Here is a 24258-nt window from a genome sequence, read left to right as displayed (position 1 = left end):
AGTTAGTTCAATTCATGACCTGGGTGTAGGATGAGGCTATAATAGGGGGTCAAAGTTTTATAAGGGATAATATAAGGAAACATCTTTAACAATCCTTTTCTCAAGAAGAGCATGTCAATGATTAGTCATATTCATATGCAAGGATCTTCAGGTAGTGTAAATTTTATTTAGTTCAATTCAGGGGCTAAAGAATTAGGGTATGGAGGAGATCAAAGTATGATATGGGAATATACAGGAAATTAAAACAAATTCTTTTCAAGGTTAGCAGGGCCACACTAAATCCTTTCAAAATGCAAATGTTCCTAATTTGTGTTGATTCATTTCTATGCGTCCATGACTAAAGTCGGGGGGGGGGGGGGGGGGGGGCAATGTCTGTCTGGAACTTTGCTCATGTTAGTAATAGGGCTCTCATATTCATATTTTTATTCCTTATAATAAGACATTTCTTTTGGTATCAATTTTTTTTACCTTTGTGTTTGACCTACTTTTAACAAAATATAACCTACGGTAGTATGCTGTCTGGTGCAAACAGCTAGCAAACCAATGTCAACACAAATACATGTGTGCTAACGTGTACTTTATTGTGTATGTATGAAGTGGTAAAAGGCTACAAAAAATAGGAAAGAAAATTACTCACATGGTTCACATATTGGCAAAATGAAAAAATATATTAATTCAAAAGTTCCTAGGAAAAAATAATAGTTATAAAGGAATTTATAATGTTCAAAACTAATTCAGAAATGTTTAAAAACTTACATGATGGTCTACATCGAACGATGGCGAAGGATAGAATATGCTACTCGAATTGCAAAGGAGTGTTTGAAGTAAAAACTTTAAAACAGGAAGTACTCAAAAAAGAAAGTGAAAGTTTACAATAGATAATTCATACGTCATTTATAAATAGGTTGTACGTGTAATAAGTTGTAGCAACACAAGTAGGCAATTCTCCTGAACTATATATAAGGTAGTCTAGCCTTTTATGTTTAGTATTTAGATATCTTATGGCAAGAACTTTCATTTGATACCATGCTGTTTGATATTGTGACCTTGGATTTGAAGTTTAACCCAGATTTTATTATATTGATATTTTACATAATGATATACAAAATGTGTATATTCTTTATTACCAGACTTTTAATTTAGTACCTGACCTTAGTCTTTAAAAGAGCATGATTTTCAAAAACTTTAAACTGGTATATAGTTTCTCAACCACTTTGGATTGGGCTTTGATATAGATTTCACATATTATAGATTACAAATGAAAAGAGCTTTACTTTTGAACTTCTGACTTTGACCTTGTTGACCTACTTTTGAAAAACATTCATTATTACCAGATCTGTTATATCTTGAGGGATAAGGTATTGGGTTACTTTGCTTCACATGAAATGCCTAATGACCAGAATTTATTTTATATCATGACCTTTAACCTTGTGACTATATCAAAAATATGATCTTGACTTTCTTAGTGCATTGCTTACAGTGCTATTTAAACATGTTCATCATTTTATTTCCATTAATTTACACAACTGTTGTTATTTAGATCTCAGCTGAGTCCAAGATAGGAAGAGGCTTTGGAGAGAACACAGAATTACTACAGACAAAAGACTTGTGAAGTTATAAGGGGAATTGCAGAACTCATAGCTCCACTTCAATCTAGATATGCTGACAGTTATTTCACAGAAACAATTTGCAGCTGATAAAAGATAATCAAATGATGACCACTACTTTAACTCTATGGTTGCAGCATATTTCAATTTTTGAAGTGACAAATTTTATTCCTGTTTGTGAACCAAATTCAAAAGAAACACTGCTATGGCATTAGACCTAAATTAGAAGAGAGTGGTGGGGTGACAAAATAAGATTCCATACTGTGAAATGTATCAATTGTTAATATATATGTATCAATATAAATTCAGTGCCCATTTTCATAATTTCTAGGGGAAAAGTTTGTTTGTAACAAATGTCAGAAATATGCACTAGCTCTTTCTTTACAAACCATGCTACTAGGTACCAGGCATTAAGACATGATTTGTTTATTGTCATTTGTTAAACAGAGACATATTCAGTGATTTGAAAAGGAGGGGGGGGGGGGTTCCAGAAAAATGATCTAAAATCTGCATTAGGTCATATCCGATGAATTGATAAAATAAATATGTTTATTATTCATTGCTAGTTACATGTAACCTTTTATGCAACAGTTGAAGATACTTTATAAACATTTTCCATCACTGGGTAAAATTCAACAAACATTTTGTGTATCTGGAAGTGGTCAATATATATTTCAACATCAGAGTAAACAATCATTAAAGCAAGTCTGCCAATCTGATGTAGGCAGAAAATGGAATCTGGCATGTTATTTCATGAATGCAAAAGGAAATGCTTTACAAGAGAGTCAAAAAATTTCTGCTGAATGCTAAATAACTATCTAGATGTCCCAGAGAAAGGGAGAGGGTGTGTTCTACCCCCAACCCCCAACCCCCTCGGGATCTGCCAATGTCAAGTTTGTAATGTGAGTGAATAAATTAAGATTCTTCATGATAGGCAATTGATTAAAATTTGATTTACTGATAATTTTAACTTCATATATTTGTGTTAATTAAATGACTATTATCTCAAATCCTGTGTCAGAAATGACCTCTAAAAATCAATATTGTAAAATTTTATATAATGATTTACATAGGCATTTTTTTGCCTTTATTATATAGAATGTATACAAATACATGAAATTTATTTCTGAATGTTCATAGGTTCTACTAATTTTTCATGAATTTTAATCATTTAATCATTGATTGGTTATATCTACTTCATATTTATTTCTATTTATGTAGTTCAACAATCTTCATTCAAGTAGTTGACCTTTTTGCACTTATTGAAAATTTTGAGATTTCAGTTCAACTTTTCACCATCAAACCTTGCTTTTCCCACTGAATTTATTTTTGTAACTTGAAATACACATCTTCACGTTTCTGGTTATACATAATTTATTTCTTTTGAGACATTGTATTGGGTTTTATGAGATCTTAAATTTTTATCATTATTTTGTAAAATATATTGGTGTGAAATATGTGCAATTTTAACAATTAATAAATTCATTCATTGGATGAATATACACACAAAAACCCTCTTAGTTATTGCATATAGTGTATATCTATCATATAAAATATTGCTTTCCTCTATTTCTTAGTTATATGACATTTTAGAGCTGTTCAAGCATAGCACTTTTTTCCCAATATTTCGTGACCTTTTTGCACCGAAAATTATCTCAAAGTTGTTTTTCCATGTCGAACCCAAACTAAACACGATAGAAACTTTTTATTTGGCAAATTTCATATTGGGGTCAGTAGGAACCTGTGCACAAAGTTTCATGAAAATCTGAGAGATAACATGTGCCGACCTCTGCCTGATATCATAATGGTCACCCTCTTAAGGTAACTCCATACTCGCAGTTTTATCTGATACAAGTTTGAAATATATATTTATTTCCATTCATTAGAGTTAAAACTAACAAATTATCAAATAAAATGTATAGGTCATCAAATTTTTTAAGATGTGAGACGTACATAAACAGAATCATATATCACCGTCAGAAAACTGCAATTTTCCTTAAACAGCGTTATTAAGATTCCATACAAACTGGTTATGACGATATAGTAGCATTCATAACAATTCCACGAAACTGCATCTTCACAAAGATATACAAAATGTCTGTAAAAAATAAAGGAAATATATCGCATATTATACTTGATAAAGAAATCATTAGAAACAGAGTTATTACCCTTGGATTCACTATTTTGAAACGTATCATTGATTATTCATCTATAACTTAGACTTTTGAAATATCTTATTTTTAACAAGATTTTTTACAATAACTATAGGATAAGATTCTAACAAAATGTATGTTCCTATCATGCATAAATCTAAATAAATCATTAATTTTGCAAAATCTGATGACGTCACAGGATGGTGGAATTACTTTAAAATGTATTTTAAAGACATTTTGTGCAATCATCAAAAACAAATTGGCGCCAAAAAATCACCAAATATTTTGGAACATGACTTCGTATTTTTTCAAATGCATGTAGGGATTTAAAACTGCACATTGAAATTTTGTAAAATAAAAAGGGGGTTAAACATGGTTCACTTACCCTCTTTCATTTCATATATCAAAGTAAAATGGGTTAAAAGAACGCTTTCATGTATATGTCAACTTATTTGGTCCAATGGTTCTTGAGAAGAAGATTTTTAAAGATTTTCCCTATATATTTGTATGTTAAACTTTGATCCCCTATTGTGGCCCCAACCTACCTCCAGAGGCCATGATCTGAACAAAAGTGAATCCGCACGGTGTCAGGAAGCTTTCATGTAAATCTCAGCTCTTCTGGCTCAGTGGTTCTTGAGAAGAAGGTTTTTAAAGATTTTCCCTATATATTTATATATACAGTGTATTTCTATGTATAAAACCTGGGGGTGGGGGGGGATGGGGGTGGGGGGTGTCTAGAGAGCTCAGTTGGTGACGCACCACACTAGAAATTTCACGAAGATGGGGATAATCCTCGTTATATTTCCCCTTTCCTGTTATGCAATAATATTTACTGTCAATACATGCATGAATTAGTTGTTCATTTTGTGTGATTCCATTCTCGATAATGTACATGTATGCACCTGGAGTATTTGTTTTGGTGTAATTGGCAACACACCTCATTCAAGATTTAAATTTATTTTTAAAAATACAAAATAAACATAGATGAGGGGATCCTGGTTCAAATCCTGGAAACAAAGTACTTGTGGTCTTTTTTATCATGTAGTCGAATCAATATAAGGGTCAAAATAATTGTAACATTTTCATTTAGATAATTATTAGGTCACCTGAACTCAGGTGACTTATTGCAGTTGGTCAGTATCCATCATCATCAGTCTATTTTGAACATTTTTACTCCATTTCAGTTCTTTTCAATTTGTGTGAAGCATCTTTAGGACAAGGGGCACATTATATTGTAAATTTCAAGACTCCCGGGGCCTACTAGAGGCGGGTAAAAACTGCCAAATATTTACCAATTTACGAAAATCTTTTCATCTGTAAGAAAATCTAAATGCATAGTGATATAGAGCAGGAAGACCTTTACCAAAATTGTAAATTTCATGATCCCCGGGGTAGAGGTCCTGACCACATGGCGGGGCCAAAATTGGAATATAGTGTTTATGTATAAATTAATATAAATGCATGTTTGGTTGGATTTATTAGGGATCATACTTTTCAGGTTAAACTGAAATAAAAATATATCTAAAATTCAATGTTCACTAACATAATTGCCCTTGGATTCAATATTTTGAAACATATACTTGATTATTCTTATACAACTCACACTTTTGAAATATTTTATGGTTAACAAGATTTTTCGCAATAACTATTGAAAAAGACTCCAATAAAATGTATGTTCCTGTCATGCAGAAATCTTATTAAATCATTGACCTTGCGAAATCTTATGACCTCACAGGAGGGTGAAACTAGGTTAATATGGGTTTATCATCCCTCGCAATTCATTGTGAGAGGGGATCTGGTAATGGGGCCCGTTCGTGTGAGTGTGTATGCAACACTGAGCTTGTAGACACTCTAACAGAGTTCATCTTTCACCGTAAGCACTTAACACTAATTTTAGAATATGTAAACAACTAAGTTGTTGTAAGCTAGGCCTATGCCACAATTCAACAACATATCACAGGAACTGGTAATTTAATCTGTAATGATAATACTACTACCCCTAATAAAACCACAAGGATTACTGGACCAGAAAGATGGGTGACGATAATTTTATGAACTATTTTGAAACGAAGTTTTGAGTAAAAAGTCTCATTCCTTGTAGGGTTTTTCCCCATTAGGGGATGGTACCGTATGGTATATATATGGCAATCCAAATTCACAAAAATGAGCTAAACATAGTTTCACAGTTGATAAACTAGGTTTATCGACTGTAAACTATAGTTTACGAACTGTAAACTATAGTTAACGATTAGTTAACTATAGTTTTCATCCGTAAAACTATACTTAACGGTTGTAAACTATAGTTTACAAATGCTAATCCAAGTTTATCTGTCTTTAAATAAACGTTAACAATAGATTTTGCTGATAAATGCAGATTCACATTTGTAAACTATAATTTACATTCGTTAACTATAGTTCACAATTGTTAATCCTAGTTTCACAAATTGTGATACTATATTTATCAGATAAAGTATGACTTGTAAACCGTAGTTTACAATCGTGAAACCGTATTTATCAGATAAACTATGTTTTGCAATCGCTAATGATTGTTTTCATTGTTAATTATAGTTTACGCTTGTGAAACATAGATTATCTGTTAACTATGGTTTACAGATGTGAAATATAAGATTAACGTCGTTAACTATAGTTTACGGTCCGTATACCGTAAACCTAGTTTATCAACTGTGAAACTATGTTTAGCTCATTTTTGTGAATTTGGCGTGCCATATATATAGTATAATATACCCACACTATTATTATTACAGACAAAATTACCCGTTCCTGTGAACATTTTACACCTGTGAAGGGTTGTAAATAGTGATTGTGAGCAACTGCATGTGAATGAGTATTTCATAGTGTTCTTCTCTGCTTGTTGCAATAATATAGTCCCGTGTAATTTTATACTGATATTTTGTGAAAGGGTTATATGTATACGATTAAAAATGCATGGGAAAAGGTTTAGTAATGCAGAGCTTTAATATCCTATATTATCTCTCATATTGTTTAGACATTTATTCACAACTCACACATAGGCCTACATATACATAGGAACTTATAATTACTACATATAAAGTTAATGCCATTCTTTGGCTTGTGAGTACATTTTAAAGAATCATGACAAACAACACTCTTTAAGATACAATTTTCTGTTTTATCATTATATTCATGGGATAAAAATCCCCATCTTGTGTTTTATTTGGGATATTTATTCCCATTCATGCTCAAATTTACTCCCATTTCATCTTCATTATGGTACATTTTCTCCTATGGGACATTGTATCCCATATTAAGTTTAAATATGGGAGCTAAAATCCTATGGGAGAAATTAAAAAATTTTCTCCCATGGAATTTTTGGTGGGAGTGAAAATCCCATGCGATTTTTTTTAAATTTCAGGTGAAATATCTTAATCAAAGTACAGAAAGTACTGAAATGCAGGGTCAAATTATTCAATGCATAACTTTCAGAAATGGTGCAGTTATGCTAATATGATAATTCATATGAAAACTCTCCAGATAAATACTTTAATCAGACACAGGTCTTGAATTGCAGATTTACGTACAACTTCCTATTTGTGTTTTTGATATAAGAAAAGAAGTGTTCAAAATCGAAATTTTCTTGAAGTCTGTTCTTTTTTATGGTTTTGAGGCCAAAACGAATATCTAAAGGAATGCTTGTATCGTGACCTCCTAGGCTTGTGGCAAGTTTTGTTTAATCACTATGATCCAGAACTCGATATTCTTGGTTATCACTTCACCGAGATAGTTCCTTCCTTATTCAACCTTCAATATTCGTGGTTTGTATCTTACAGTGAGGGTCACCATTTTAACTTGCAGCTATTCATAGCTAAATCAGGTGCTGAACTCTTGTGAAAAAGCATGAATGCTATAATAAAGTAAATGAAAAGAAATATATATAAAGGTATGGAACAAAGTTTAATATGTCAACAGAATAGAAAGATAACATATGATAGGTTGAAATATGACAATATATGTTTAATGGCTTATTTTCTATGGACCAACATAATGAAACCAAATGTTAAAGATAAAATTGATAATGGCATACTTTGGAATTGCCCAATACAACCTGTCAATAACACATGAAAGGTTAAAATCAAGTGGATATGTAAACACTCCAATTCTTTCTTTAGAAAAGAAAATTTTCTAAACTACTAAAACTGTAAACAAGAACATGTAAATTGTAAACATTGTAACAAAATTGGTAACATAGTAATGCCAAATTTTTTGACACACATTTGGGCTAGAAGTTTCCTATCCAATGAAAAATATTTACATGTTACAGTCCGATATAAATAAACAAGTCCACAAGCCAGACAACTGTCTTCTCAAGTGAAACAACATCACATGAAGTGCTGCAAATTCAGGCATTTTAGAATATTATGCATATACCAGTATCTGGACAATTAACAATTGTAAAAACACTACTGTTGAATAGTAATATCATCGATATAAAACAGTGAACTATGATTGTGTAAAGAATGTAATAATGTTGCAATGTGAGATTTTGAGTTAATAATACAGACTGATGCATGATCAGGGTTAAATAAATTGCAATGCTGGGTTTCCATCGCTATTTTCAGTATCACAGAAAAGGTTATAATGAGATAGACATGTAAAAACTCCAAACTTGTATAAAACAAGATGTGTTTGTGAAACACAAAATTACCCCGATAATGGCCAATTCCGAAGATGGCCAAGGTCACAAAGACAAATATTGTGGTACCAGTAGAAAGATCTTGTCACAAGAAATGCTCAAGTGCGATATGAAAGCTCTAATATTTACCATTTAGAAGTTATGACCAATGTCAATCTTTTTTAAAGTAGGTCAAATGTCAAGGTCAAAAGGTTTAGTACAAACGGAAAAGTCTTGTCACAAGGAATACTCATATGAAATATCAAAGCTCGATCACTCACTGTTCAAAATTTATTAGCAAGGTTAAAGTTTTCAAAATGTATGTCAAGGTCAAGATCACAGGATCAAAAGTGTTGGTACCCACGGAAAGGTCTTGTCATAAGGAATATTCATGTGAAATATCAAAGCTCTATCGCTTACTGTTCAAAGGTATTAGCAAGGTTAAAGTTTTAGACAGGATGACAGACAGGACAAAAACAATATGTCCCCTGATCTTCGATCTTGGGGCATAAAAATAGTTTCTAAACTACTAGAACTGTAAATATGTACATGTAAATTGTAAACATTTTAACAAATTATTTACATAATTTCAAATTTTTTGACACACATTAGGACTAGAAGTTTCCTATGCAATGAAAGACATGTACATGTGATAGTCAATCATAAATATACAAGTCCACAAGCCAGACATCTTTTTTTAAATAATATAATATAAAGAGCTGTAAATTATATAATTTCAAAATATTAAGCATCAAAGATGCGTATGGCCGAGTTGCAGTTTGGAAAATTATGCACGCTTGCATTCACGAAGCAAAAACATGCACGTATTTTATATAGTTTATAAGTATGAAGCTTTGAATGGGCGCAATAGGTATTTAGTGTGATAATGACCTTGACATTTGGATTTCAAAAGCAACAGTAATCTTGAATGTCATCAGGATTTGAAGTCTGATAAACATGCACCAGCAAGTATATGTATAAAAGTTAGAGGCAAGCTCAAATCTACAGTATATAGTGAAAAAGAGGCTTTGACCTTTTGACCTCAAAATAAATAAGAATAACGTCCAAAAGAAATCGCCTGTACAGTTGTCGGGGGTGGGGGTAATATTGTTGGCTTGCATTAAAACTATTTTTTGCGTGCATAGAATAAATAACACGACAAACTCCGGATACGTTCGCACATTCTCGGTTTCTTCCGTAAAAAAGGCCGGATGTAAACAAAGTAAGAATATTTTCTCATGAAAACAACAATCGTTTCTGTTTGAAAGATAATTCAAATTCATCTAATAAATCAATGAAAAATAAAAAGATTGGTTTTTTTTTCAAAATATTGATTAGCGCAATTTATGCACTCTTTTCTTCCACGTAGATTCAATTCATGTCTTCTCAGCACGGTTTCCGTTTTGAGGCATCGACTGACAGTAATCTAATAGACGAGGTCACGTGACCCGTCTAAAAACTACAATAGTTACAAGTGTAAATGTTGGTGCATGTCTTGTGAACATAAAATCCCATCTTTTTTGTAAAGGGTTTATGTGTATCCTTAATAAAAGGGTTGGGGAAAGTGCGGACTTTTGTCGTGTCCATAGTTAAATGGAATGAGAGTACCAAACCCCCGTATGTGTAACCCGGACGGAGTTTACCCAAGATTGAGCGAGATGAAATTATTTGGAATTGAAAGAAATATTATAGAGGTTCAAATTAATTGTCAGGATGAAAAATTATCGCACAAAATCGAGAAATGACTGAGGAAATTACCATGGTAGGGGTGTGCTTAAAATGAAGTGTGTAATTTACTGCAGATTGCTATGTGTTGTAAAAAAGTACAAATATGGCCTATAAAAGGCACGGGACCCTATATATTTTTTGTCATTTTTTATCAACACTTGGAATGAACTTTAAAATGTTTGCGGTCATTTGTTTAAAATCGATATAGTTAATTAGTGAGAGGGCCAAAGGTTAACATTGAGGTCTATGGGAAATGAATTGGTACTCTTTTCCCAAATGTCGCACTGTTAATAGATAATGAATCAGTGGAAATAGGTAGGGGTCAGAAAGGACAAACGTGTATAGTGTAGATTAAAGTTTGCATTAAAAATGATGGACTCTGAGACCAAATAAAGGTGTGAGTAACTGCAGATCTGTATCTCTCTGGTAAAATATTGGGACACACCAGAGTATGTAGCTCTTTGGGGAAATATTGGGATACGTACCTCTGTAAAACTATACAGACTCCGGTCTCTCCCAATATTTTCCCAGACAGCTACATGTACATGCAGATCTGCAGCTAGGGTCTGAGATGAAAATGTTTCATCATAAGAATGTTTACATAAATTCTGTCAAAACACTTTAAATAATAAAAAGATTAAATTATTACATGTATTTAGTAGAAAGGATACAAGCAGAGACAAACCATTTATAGAATGTAGATTTTTTTTCTATGTTCATGACCCTTGGGTCAGGGCTTCTGGTGCTAGGGTAGGACTCTATAGTTTATACACTGAAACCGTATCACTTATCTAAAATTTCCTCGAATCCCACAGGACATAATAAGCTTGTACCCAATTGACAAAGTTTATGGCCCTAGGTCAGCAGTTCTGATACTAGGGTAGGGCTCCATGCCTGTGCAAATTGATCATTTCTTGAAAGACCTTGAATCATGGACATCAAACTGAGTGAAAGCAAATATCATACATGTAAAGAGAGAATCTTTTAACAAAATTGTAAAATCCATTGAATCTGGATCAGGAAGTTGGTACTGAGGGGAATGAATGGTTCGTACTGTGAAAATGCATTCTTTCTTGATATTGACATTTCCAATGTTTTTATCTCAGATATTGTTAACAATTCAAAAGATTGTCATGAATGTGAACAATGTGCGTATGGATTTAAATATAAATATAGTGCAACTATTTTAAAGGTTCAACATGTGAATATTCCAGCAGAAATGAAAGTAATATTTAAAAATAAAAATGAATTTCATTTTTGAAAATACACGAGGGTATGAACAGCAGCGTTTCACACCAGTAAACTTTTAAAACTTTTTAACGTGCTTCAAGAAGTACTAGTATGCTGACGTAAAGTGTCACAGTCCTAGCTGCTCTCTTGTATTATCAAAAATGCATTTATATTCTGAATGAAGCCCTGGACACCAATTATAATAAAAAGCATCGTAATAATGATCAAGGAAGTGTTTATTTAAACTTGTCCTACATTTATAATCAGTGACTTAGGTCCGATAATTATAGTCCATGTTGTTGGTAAAACCTTTTTGAAAGTTTCCAGTCAGTCTCTATAATGCTTGCGTAAAATACCAAGCAGTAGTGCAGTGCTACTTCATATAATATACTAAAAATATCAACTAGAATTAATATCTAAAATATCATATGGTTGACCCATTTGTTACGTTAAATGGAACAGCCAATGCACTCTTTGACCTTGATGACACTCAATATTTGGTAATGATTTTGCAGACAGGTGATACCGGAAAACTGGATCGAACTAGTTTGCAACTAACATGTATTTATTGCATGCATGATGAAAGCAATATATGTAAATATGATGAAAGCAATATGACAATTTCAAAAGAAATATAACAGAAAAGATTCAGTGAATGTAAATATTATAAAATGAAAAGCAAATTTGAAACCTTCAAAACTGGGCAACCAATTTTTTAAATACATTTTCACTAGAATTGGCCTTTTGACCCTAAAATCATTAGGGGTCATTTTGATGCCTGTCCCATCAAAATTAATTAATATATAAATTAAAATTAATCAGTTAAAGTCCAAAAACTATTTATTTCCTCATTCATTTATTTCAAATTATGATTTTTAGAAGCAAAATAGGAAATGAGATGAAAGAACTAATTACAAGATTATTCCATATAAATTGTACATGTTCACCTCTATTACAATATTTTGGGTGATTGAAACCTTTCCTGCAATATACAGAACTTTTGTCATTTCATGAAGATGTTGATCTTCAAAATACATGATCTATGCATGAAATACATGGTATGTTTCAAATGATGACCAGATGACCTGATCTGTGGTCAGTACATACCGCTGTCATTACAAACCTCAGTATCAAGTATAAACATTTTATCTTTCTGTGTTACATATATACAAGATAGTACTGACAGAATGTAAAGAAATATATATATTACAACATAAGAGGCCCATGGGCCATATCGCTCACCTGAGTCACCTTGGACCATATTTAAAGATTTTCCCTATATATTCCCATGTAAAACTTTGATCTATATTGTGGCCCCAACCTATCCCCGGGGTACTTGAATCTGCACTATCACAGGAAGCTTTCATGTAAATGTAAACTTCTCTGACCCAATGGTTCTTGAGAAGAAGATTTTTAATGATTTTCCCTATGTATTTGTATGTAAAACTTTAATCCCCTATTGTGGCCCCACCCAACCCCTAGGGCCATGATTTTAAAAAATCTGAATCTATAATGTTAGAAAGCTTTCATGTAAATGTTAAACTTTTCTGGCTCAGTGCTCCATGAGAAGATTTTTAAAAGATTTTCCCTAAAAGATTGATTCCCTATTGTGGTCCCATCCTACCCCCAGGGACCATTATCTAAAAAAAAACACTTGAATCTGCACTTTCAGTTTGTCAGAAAGCTGTCGTGTAAATTTCTACTTTCCCGGCCAAGTGGTTCTAGAGTGGAAAATTTGTAAAGATTGTCTCTATATATTTGTATATAAAACTTTGATCCCCTATTATGGCCCTATCCTACTCCGGGGGACCATTATTTTAACAAACTTGGATCTGCACTATGTCAGAAAGCTGTCATGTAAATTTGTGCTTTCCTGGTCCAGTGGTTCTTGAGAAGAAGATTTTTAAAGATTTTCCCAATATATATTAATGTTGTATACATGTAAAAATTCGATCCCCTATTGAGGTCCCATCATACCGCAGGGGACAATTATTTTTTTTAAAATTTAAATCTGCACTATGTCAGAAAGCTGTCATGTAAATTGTACTTTCCTGGCCCAGTGATTCTTGAAAAGAATATTTTTAATGATTTTCCCTATACAGTGTATATTTGTATGTAAAAGTTTGATCCTCTATTGTGGCCCCATTCTACTCCCTGGGGTCATGATTTTAACAACCTTGAATCTACATTATGTCAGAAAGCTGTCATGTAAATTTGTACTTTCCTGGCCCAATGGTTCATGAGAAGAGGAATTTTAAAAGATTTTGCCTATATATTTGCAATACTTTCATTCCAGATTGCGGCCGCATCCAACCTCTGGGGGCCAGGAAGCTTGAATATAAATTTCAGCTCTACTGGCCCGATGATTCTTAAGAAGATTGTTAAATGACCCCACTCTATTTTTATATTTTTGTGATTATCTCCCCCTTTGAACAAACTTGAAAGCCCTTCACCCAAGGATGCTTTTTGTCAAGTTTGGTTGAAATTGGCCCAGTGGTTCAGGAGACGAAGTTGAAAATGTAAAAAGTTTAAAGACGGACAGACAGACGACGGACAACAGGTGATCAGAAAAACAAACTTGAGCTTTTAGCTCAGGAAATATACATGTCTCATAAAAATATTTAACAAATCAATCTTAAATTAAGCTGAACAGGTTTACATAGAATAATTCAATATTTTCTAAACAATATTAATACCATCAGACAAAATTAATGGACGATGGGTTTTTTTTAAAGTCTACCAAAGGATGGACAGCATAAAACTAATATACATGTACCTTCAACTTCATTTGTGTGTGTGTGAAAGGGGGTGGGTAACAAATATATGAAATATGCCAATAAGATGTATCTGCTATCAATAAGGTTTGTTATTTGTTGTGCTTTAGAAGTTGGACTCCATTAGAGAATTAATAAGTGTCAACGAGATAATTTCTAGAGATTGGACAGTAAGTTGAGAGACTGGAGTGAATTGTCTGAAATTGAGATTTCATAATCTGTATTAGTCTCCACGCTTCTGGGCAGATGAAATCAGTCTTAATAATTTACCTCAATACTTTGAAGTCTCGGACTTGGCTATAAACAATAGTACTTATTTATTGTAGATATTTGATTTTCTTCACATTTCCACTATAAAACTCAGCAACAAACAAGTTGCCACTTTTGTCCACACATAAACCGAATGGATCCTTCAGATCACAGTTATCTATATAGCGGAGGAACTGTCCATTCTGGTCCAGGATGTGGATACAGTGGTTACCACCGTCTCCTGTCAGAATCTGACTCTGACTGTCTGTTGTGATTCCGTAGGGTATGAATGCTTTGTTTTTGGTAGTAGAAGAATGACCAGTGTATCTAAATCGGAGTTTTCCAGCCTGGTTGACCACCACTACTGCACCAGCTTTCCAGTCAGCCACACAGATATCCAGGTTTCTGTTCTCACTGATGTATTTAATTGTATCATTTCCTGAATATAGAGGCTTCCCCTCATCATCATACTGGATTGTTTGTTTCTCTGTGGAACCTGAGTAGCAGACAACTTTGGATTGTGTTTCATCAACACTGTGCATGGTAACCAGGAGATCACCAGAGGAGATGACACAGATATTGAGAGGTCTCCAGTCTTGTAGTCTGATCACCTCCTCTGTATGTCCACTCTTCACTTGATTCACAGTCTTTGTTTTCCAATCAGAGTACACTAGATCCCCATCACTTGTCACTGCTATATCACATGGCCAATCCCCTGATTTTGTTTTGATTGTATTGATAGCTGTACCTTGAACATTAAAGCATTTCATATCACTGACTTTTGCACTTGTCCAGAATTCTTCTTCACTCAGACAGGTAACATTGCGGAGGTATTCATACCCAGTATTTATTCTAGTGACAAGCTCTGGTTCATCCATCAGTTCTTTGGGTGAGGTTTCTGCTTTCTTCAGTGTGTAGCCATTTTCATCTGTCGTAAATGATAATGGTATCAAAGATCCCAGTGACTTGTAAAACTGTTCACTGTCTATCGTGTTTGGACTAAATGTAGGCAGTGAGACTCGGACTTTGGGAGGAATTTTTCTGAATTCTTTGTTTTTGGATCTGTATCCCATGGTCACAGATACTTCATTGGATTCCTCCATTTCCTTCAGAGTAATCAGGGATTGCTCAATAAGGGACTGTATCTGCTTAATTTCATCCAAATGCTTCTTCAGAATTTCCAGGTGTTTGATTTTCATCTCTTCTATTTCATTTTTCATTTTGTTGATGACATTGTCAATTTCTTTGTACCATTCCTCTCCATGTTTTGTGACTACTGTTGTGAATTTCACGTATTCTCCATCCAAGTTAGTTATTTGAGTTTCTAAATCAGTGACCACTTCTTCATATGTTGGAGAAATAATGTTTTCTATCTCCTCTGAATCTTTTGTAATGTCTGCTTTTCTTTCGTTGTAGATTTCAGAAAGAATTAAAAATGTATGACCCTTATGTTTATCTGCAGCAGTACACAAGGAACAGACAAACATGTCGCATTCCTTACAACGTAATTCACAGACTTTGTTTTGATGAGTACTACACTTTGGATAGATCAAGGTTGATTTTCTATTTTGGAATGGTACCACTATGTGTTTTTGATAGTCATCAGCAACATGTTTTCCTATACAGGCAATGCATAGATTGACGTGGCAGAAATCACAGTACATTTGTACTATAGCTGTCTCACAAAGGTCACATTGGACGACATTTTGAGCACTGCGGCGGGGGTCCATGGCTAGTCTATATATTCTACAATTTGAAGAATATGAAATTTATTAATTGTATTACAAATTTAATTAGATAAGTATACTAGTTAGAGAGTTATATTTAGACCTGTTACATAAATATTCAAAGACAATATGGATATATAAATTTAATCATATACAACAATCAATCTAATTAAAATAAGATCCTTTGATCTGCTCATGTATATCACTACACAAGGTGTTACGATATACGTGAACGGATCAAAGGATTCAATTTTAATTACATTAATATAACACCAAATCTTCCAAATTGTGTCATATAGACTCGGTAAATGTTTCAAAGTGTTTAATATACATGTATTGATATTCACTTTTCTTAATCTCTGTCGTTAACTTTGATCTCATGTTTTCAATTCCTTGTATCAATTGAACTTTTTTTTTGATAGTCGATCTGATTGAACTGGCATCAACTTAGCTAAAGCTTACTGAATGTAACTCCTTCACAAGACCCTGGCTTTGATTTCTCAAAATAAAAATCTCAAACTTAAGTTTCGGTTTTTTTAGCAGTCACAATTTAAGTAAATCTGATTGAGTCCAAGTTTCAGACCCGGCTATTTGCTTAAGGACAATGTAATTACTGTTCTCCCATAATCCCAAAGGAGTACAACACTCCTCTGAAATTTTGATGACAATGATTATCACAGGGCAAAATTTCTGTAAATTTCTGCAGTTTAAGATTTTCAGGGAAGAAAATCAAACTTTATCAGACAGAGGCAATTGTTGGTTAATTGTCCTGGTATGATCAACAAAAGTCATTAAATTTGTTAAATTCAAGTAAGTAAGTAATTTTTATTTAAAGTCGGAACTATATACAGGTAAACAATAAACATGAGCTAACTTGCACAATCACCATTAAGTGCATAATCTCTTATTAGCACCCCCCCCCCATTTCAAGAAAATGAGATGAAATTAAGGAAATGAGATTTTCAGAGGAAAAGTTTCAAATGCTTCTGAACACTATTAATGAGAGGTATGCACATTCACCACGATCACACACAGCGGAGTTTGTTACCTGCTTTAGTATACATTCACCACGATCACACACAGCGGAGTCTGTTACCTGGTTTAGTGTACATTCACCACGATCACACACAGCGGAGTCTGTTACCTGGTTTAGTGTACATTCACCACGATCACACACAGCGGAGTTTGTTACCTGGTTTAGTGTACATTCACCACGATCACACACAGCGGAGTCTGTTACCTGGTTTAGTATAAGACAAGTCCTCTATTTGAGGGAGACCACAAGATTTGAATTTTTGATCTTGTTTCTATCTTTAACATGCATTGTGCAAGTTACTAGCTGGGATATAATTATACCCTTTCCTCTTAAATAAGTTCTTTCATTAGCACCCCCTCCATTCATTATTAATGTTGAAAAAAAAACCAATTAACGTAAAACAAGACTATTTGATTATACAATTATAAAGTTACTATTTAAGGTATATCGATCCTCATGTGATGTCATAGGTTTTCGCCCAGTAGTTTTTCAGAAGATTTTTAAAGATTTTCCCTATATATTTGTATGTAAAACTTTGATCCCCTATAAAGTATTGTGGGCCCATCTTACTCCCTGGGGCCATGATTTTAACAAACTTGAATCTGCACTATGTCAGGAAGCTTTGATGTGAATATCAGTTTTTCTGGCTTAGTGGTTCTTGAGAAGATTTTTAAAGACTTTCCCTATATATTTGTATGTAAAATTTTGATCCCCTATTGTGGCCCCCATCCTACCCCAAGGGGCCATGCTTTTAACAAACTTGAATCTGCCCTATGTCAGAAAGCTTTCATGTAAATTTCAGCTTTTCTGGCCCAGTGGTTCTTAAGAAGATTTTTAAATGACCCCACCCTATTTTTGCATTTTTGTGATTATCTTCCCTTTGAAAGGGACATGGCCCTTCATTTGAACAAACTTGAAATCCCTTCACCCAAGGATGCTTTTGGCCAAGCTTGGTTGAAATTGACTCAGTGGTTCTGGAGAAGTCCAAAATGTGAAAAGTTTACAGACAGACAGATGGACGGACAACAGGCAATCCGAAAAGCTCACTTGAACTTTCAGCTTTCAGCAAATGTATTGAATCAGAATTTCCTGTGATTATGCACATCTACACAGTGTGTTTTTATTCAGGAGGTATGCTACACCATAGAAATTTGATATGGATGAAAAGTGGAGGATATGTCCAACAATATTTTGAAATTGAAAACTTTTAAATTTATCTATTTAGACTGAAAATGCAGTTCTAGTAAAAAGAAATCTGGAAAAAAAATTAAAAAGAGGCCCAGAGGCCTTATTGGTCACCTGAATACTAGTGAAAAAGTATTACTACTTCCATGGGCTATGAAATCTAGAAAAGATTTCCTGTTCTGAATATCTAAGCTAAATTCTAATGTTCAGCAAAAGTATAAAACAAGATGCGTTCTTAAGTAAAACTTCACTGCCCTCAAAGGTGCATACACTGATGAAAGGCTTTAAATAATAGGTGTATTAACATTAAAACATCTGCAAGTATGCATTTAGATTTTATACAGTATCAGCAAAGTTACACATAAATACTATATACTAATTTTGGCCCTACTCTGGGTCAGAACCCTCACTCTGGGGATCATCAAATTTACAATTTTGGTAAAAGACTACCTGCTCTATCCATTTAGTTTCAATTTAGTATAAATAGCACTAAAGAAGATGTTATTCAAGTGTTTTACACATAAACACTACATAACAAGTTTGGCTCCGCCCTGGGGTCAGAACCCCTACCCCGGGGATCATGAAATTTACAATTTTGGTAGAGGCTTTCCTGCCCTACATCACTATGCATTTAGTTTTTCTTACACATGTACAGTTCTAGAGAAGAATATTTTTTAAAATTGGTCACTTTTGGGCAGTTTTCACCCCGCCCCTAAGGCCCCAGGGTTGCAGGAGTCCTGAAATTTACAATAGAAGTTCTCCTTGTTCCAAATATGTTTCATACCAAGTTTGAAAAGAATTGGAATGATAGTTATCAAGAAGAAGTTAACAATGTCTATTGTTTATACACATTTGATAACTGACCATTTTGGCCCCACCCCGATACCAAAACACCTACCCCTGGGACCATCAAATTTACAATTTTGGTAAAGGACTACCTGCTCTTCCTAAATATCTATTTAGTTTGAATTTAGTATAAATAGCAGAAAAGATGTTATTTAAGTGTTTTACACATAAACACTATATAACAAGTTTGACCCCGCCTTGAGGTCAGAACCCCTACTCCAGGGATCATGAAATTTACAATTTTGGTAGAGGCCTTCCTGCTCTACATCACTATGCATTTAGTTTTTCTTACACATGTACAGTTCTAGAGAAGAATATTTTTGAAAATTGGTCAATTTTGGGCAGTTTTTGTCCCACCCCTAAGGCCCCAGGGTTGCAGGAATCCTGAAATTTACAATTTATGTCCCCCTTGTTCCAAATATGTTTCATACAAAATTTGAAAAGAATTGGAATGATAGTTATCAAGAAGAAGCTAAAAATGTATATTGTTTACACATTTGATAACTGACCATTTTGGCCCCACCCTGATACCAAAACTCCCACCCCTGGGATCATAAAATTTACAAATTTGGTAAAGGACTACCTGCTCTTTCTAAATATCTATTTACTTTCAATTTAGCATTAATAGCACTAAAGAAGATGTTATTTAAGTGTTTTACATATAAACACTATATACCAAGTTTGGCCCCACCCTGGGGTCAGAACCCCTACCCTGGGTATCATGAAATTTACAATTTTGGTAGAGGCCTTCCTGCTCTACATCACCATGCATTAAGTTTTCTTACACGTGTGTGGTTCTTAAGAAGAATATTTTTGAAAATTGGTCAATTTTGGGCAGTTTTTGCCCCGCCCCATGGGTCCCAGGGGTGCTGGAGTCCTGAAATTTACAATTTATGCCCCCCCTTGTCCCAATGATGCTTCATACCGTATTTGAAAAGAATTGGATTGGTAGTTATCAAGAAGAAGTTAAAAATGTTCAATTGTTAACGCACGACGGACGAAAACCAATTGCAATAGGTCACTGAGTTATTATTTGCATTAGGTGACCTAAAAACCCTGCTGAACTCGAACCCGCAATCTACAGTTCAGTGATCGACGTGTTAACCTACTGAACTACACGATTAATTTTTAAATGAATAGGCAAATATTGTTGATATTCATATTTTCATCCATATTTTAAAAGGAAGTCAGCCATTATGATGATGTAGAGTACCCCCTTAACTAAAAAGTTTCATAAAATTATTTTGAACAGCATTAGAGGAGTTGAGCTGACAAGAACAGGACAGATGGGCACAACTTTCTAAGTTCAAGAGATGCATAACTCCCAGAAATATTATTGAATCAGAATTAATTTCCTGGAAAAATGCACATCTGCACAGTATGTCCTTATTAACTACAAAGTTTCACAAAATTATATTGAGTGGTTTCAAAGGAGTTGCGCTGACAAAAAAGGGACTGACTGACTCACGGACGGTTAAAAAACAATATACTCTCCGCAGCTTCGTTGCGTGGGTATAAAAATGTTGTCAAGGGCAATAACTCCTATGCTGGTATATTTCCTCTACTGTATGTCTATTATACCATAATTTCCACAATTAATTTATAGATATTTATAAATTAGCAGTTTTTCTAAAGACTATTTGATTAATTACAAGGTAACTATTTAATTATCTCCTTCATATTACCTTTTCCAAATGTTTTGACCGAGCGATTTGCCCCTTAACATAAAGCTGCATGGTCAGCTGATTCCCACAGGCACCTGAAGTGTGGATGCTTGTATAGATCTTATGTACATACCCCCCTCCCCCTTCTAGAATGAAATTATTTTTATACAGAACCAATATTTATCCAAAATATGTTATTTTCCCACCTATCGCCCTCAAAAGTCGTTCTGAATAGTCATTTTCTACCTTCTGCGAGCTTTTGAGATGACCACTTGTGAGATACTAATACATATCTCAAAAGCTTACAGAAGGTAGAAACTGACTATTCAGAACAACTTATGAGCTAGGGTGATAATATTTTGGATAAATTATTGGTTGTGTATAAATCTAATTTCATTCCGGAAAGGGGGAGGGGGGTATGTACATGAAATCTATATGCAAGTACCACACTTTAGGTGCCTGCAAACCTCCCGTCGAGGCCTCTTTACGTCACCTAAGAATAGACCTCTCCTATGTGACGCAGCACAATATACAGATTTGTATATTGTGAGTCCGCGATTATCACGCAAGCAAATAACACTAAAGAAGTAGTTCGTAGTTAAAAGTTTGAAGATATTGACATTAAGAGCATTAATATAAAAGTATGGATTTTATTTTAAACATAAAAATGATCAAAAGATCATTAAAAAGTAGGGAGACTCTGTTCAAATTATTGTGTATAGTAATGAACTTGATGTTTACGTTCTTGTTTTGAAAGTTGTCTACGTTTGACGTTATGTTTTTTCGTCATTCTACAGTGACGTCACACAGTATACGCGGCCTAAGAAATCGCTATCCCATAATGCCTAAGTGGAAGAGTTTGGTTTGTAAGCAAACGAACTCTGGTGGAAGTTTGCAGGTGTCTGTGCTGATTCCTACGTTCGTTTTAATTCTCCTTATTATTTCTAAATGTCGAAAATTATAAAGATCATATAACATCAATGTAGAAATGGTATACATCTGTATGTCGTATTGTGAAGTTCTATTTAATTGTATACAATACTCAAGTAAGCTGTCTTGAATATATAATATCTGTATATGGTATGCATGTGTACATATTGTGATATCATGTATTTATTATTTATTTTTGTGTATACTATAAACAAACTGTCTTAAACACTTTGGGTACAAGACTGCCAGTCTGATAGACTTGGCTCAGGCACCGTCCCTTGGTACCCTCTGTGTTTGTGACAACATTTTATAATATTGTTTTACTTTACTTCCCATATAGCACACTTATTGTACAGTACATTTCCAATCAGTATTGTGATGAAAATTCAATACCTATGTCAATGTAGAAACCCTTTACGTGTATATGGTACACATGTGTAAACTGTATCATGCATGTAGTTATAATGTTTAATTGTTAATTTGTATATATGCCCCCTGAGGGCCCTTGATTGGTGAATAAATAAATATATATAAACGTAAACGTTAGCTAACGCATAGCTCATGGCTTGGTCAATCAAGTGAATAACTGAAGATAAAGCTCGCCACTCATGACGTCAGAAAATTCTAGATATAGATCTAATTTCGTTTTCACTTATCTTCGCTTTTCTCTTCCAAATAATCAGATACATGGATGAAATCGACATTCTGATGACAAAATATTCTTCCATTTCCAGTAATTAATCATTAATGTTACCTGTATCATTACATTTCCCTGTATGTTGAATGGCGTGTTTTGACTGGTGTGTCACCTGACGTAAGGCTGAAATTTAGAGTTATCTCTCTTGTCTGGAGATACTTGTATGGCCTGTGAATATGTACATAAGATAATTATCATGATTTTAGTGAATTTGGAAGTAAAAATCAAACAATGGAGTTTTGAAGCCTTGGTTAAATGAAAGTAGAAAATACATGTATTACATGGGGATATGATGTGATTGTATTTGTTTGAAAGTGGAAGTAATGCATAAAGTTATGTGATTGTCTCCATATAAGAGAAATGGTCTTGAAATTTTATTAAGTTACCCTTTCAAATTAAGACCTATCTTCAAGTCATTGAAGATATCCATAAACGAATTAATGATAGAAGGTAGGATAAATTCAACAAATAAATACAAATTGCTTCAACTCAAATTAAGAATAGAATTTGACCCTTAGACATGTTAGAGATATGCTAATAATTTGAAGATCAGATATGTAAAACCGATATATATCTGTGTAAATGTTACTGGAGCATTTTCTTATGCACGTATCAAAGTACTGTGTGTGACGTCAGTGTCAACTTTTGAGAATATTGAATTTACAAATATTTATAGTTTTGTAATATTTGAACTTATATTAGACCCATCTTCAAATAATTGTATAAGTAATTAAAGATAATTTTTGTTCAATGTTCACCGTTTTTGTAATTATTCACAATGCCTATCCATATTTTTAATATAGAAATGTTACCTTTCACAAAATGTGAGTTAAATCATTGAATTTCAAGGATTGAAATAACTAGTCATTGCCATTAGATGGTATATCATAAATTCTTTCGTTATAAAATTTATGCTTTTACTCTCATATAGTATTTATACTTATTTATCTCTGAAATTAAGGAGATACTCTTACATCGTCATAATGGCTGACTTCCTTTTAAAACATGGATGAAAATATAGATATCAGCAATATTGGTATATTCACTACAAAATCACAGCCTAGCTGAGTAGGTTAGCACGTCGACTGCTAAACTGTAGATCGCGGTTTCGAGTCCAGCAGGTTTTTAACCCCACCCACCCCCCACCCCCACCCCAGATTGCTTTCTACTAAAACTGCATTATTTGACTAAATAAAGTAAATTTGAAAGTTTTCAATTTCAAAATATTGTACATGTTGTATACATATCCTCCACTTTTCATCCATATCAAATTTCTCTGGTGTAGCTTACATCCTTAAAAATATCTATCAAGTTTATACCTATATTGAATATGATAAATTAAGAAATAATTAAATGGTGGAGATACAACCCCTGTAACCCCATCCTTAGACCCGCCACTGCATATATATACAACAGTTTACAATGTGTTAAAGGGACTGATTCACGATTTTCCCCAAAATTTTGTTTTTCACTTTTAATGATCAAAATCTACTGTTTAATATGTTTAAAAGATTTCACATGAAATATAAAGTTATATATTATCACAGAAGCTCATTTTAGGGAGTTTATAATTTGTTTTGTAAACAAAGATTGTGGTGTGTTATTGCTTACGAAATTTTCAAAAGAAATGGATATTGATCAAAGTTTATCATATCTTTCACATTTCAACCATTCTTTGGGTAAAATGTGTCATCTAAAAGTTAAAATTTGTGACTCTGCAGAATTAAGATGCTTTATATTACAAAATTATTGTTTCACTGGTTTGTTTGTATACATTAAAA

General features: G+C 33.5%; 1 pseudogene; it reads right to left on the bottom strand.

The window, feature by feature from the left end:
- Positions 1–22602, bottom strand: part of LOC130047857 (uncharacterized) — a 35362-nt pseudogene extending 12760 nt beyond the window's left edge.
- Positions 22603–24258: the final 1656 nt, after the last annotated feature.

Source organism: Ostrea edulis, chromosome 7 (assembly GCF_947568905.1).
Source record: "Ostrea edulis chromosome 7, xbOstEdul1.1, whole genome shotgun sequence".
Taxonomy (NCBI): Eukaryota; Metazoa; Mollusca; class Bivalvia; order Ostreida; family Ostreidae; genus Ostrea; species Ostrea edulis.
Note: the sequence above shows the minus strand (reverse complement) of the source record. Positions and strands in the feature narration are given on the sequence as shown.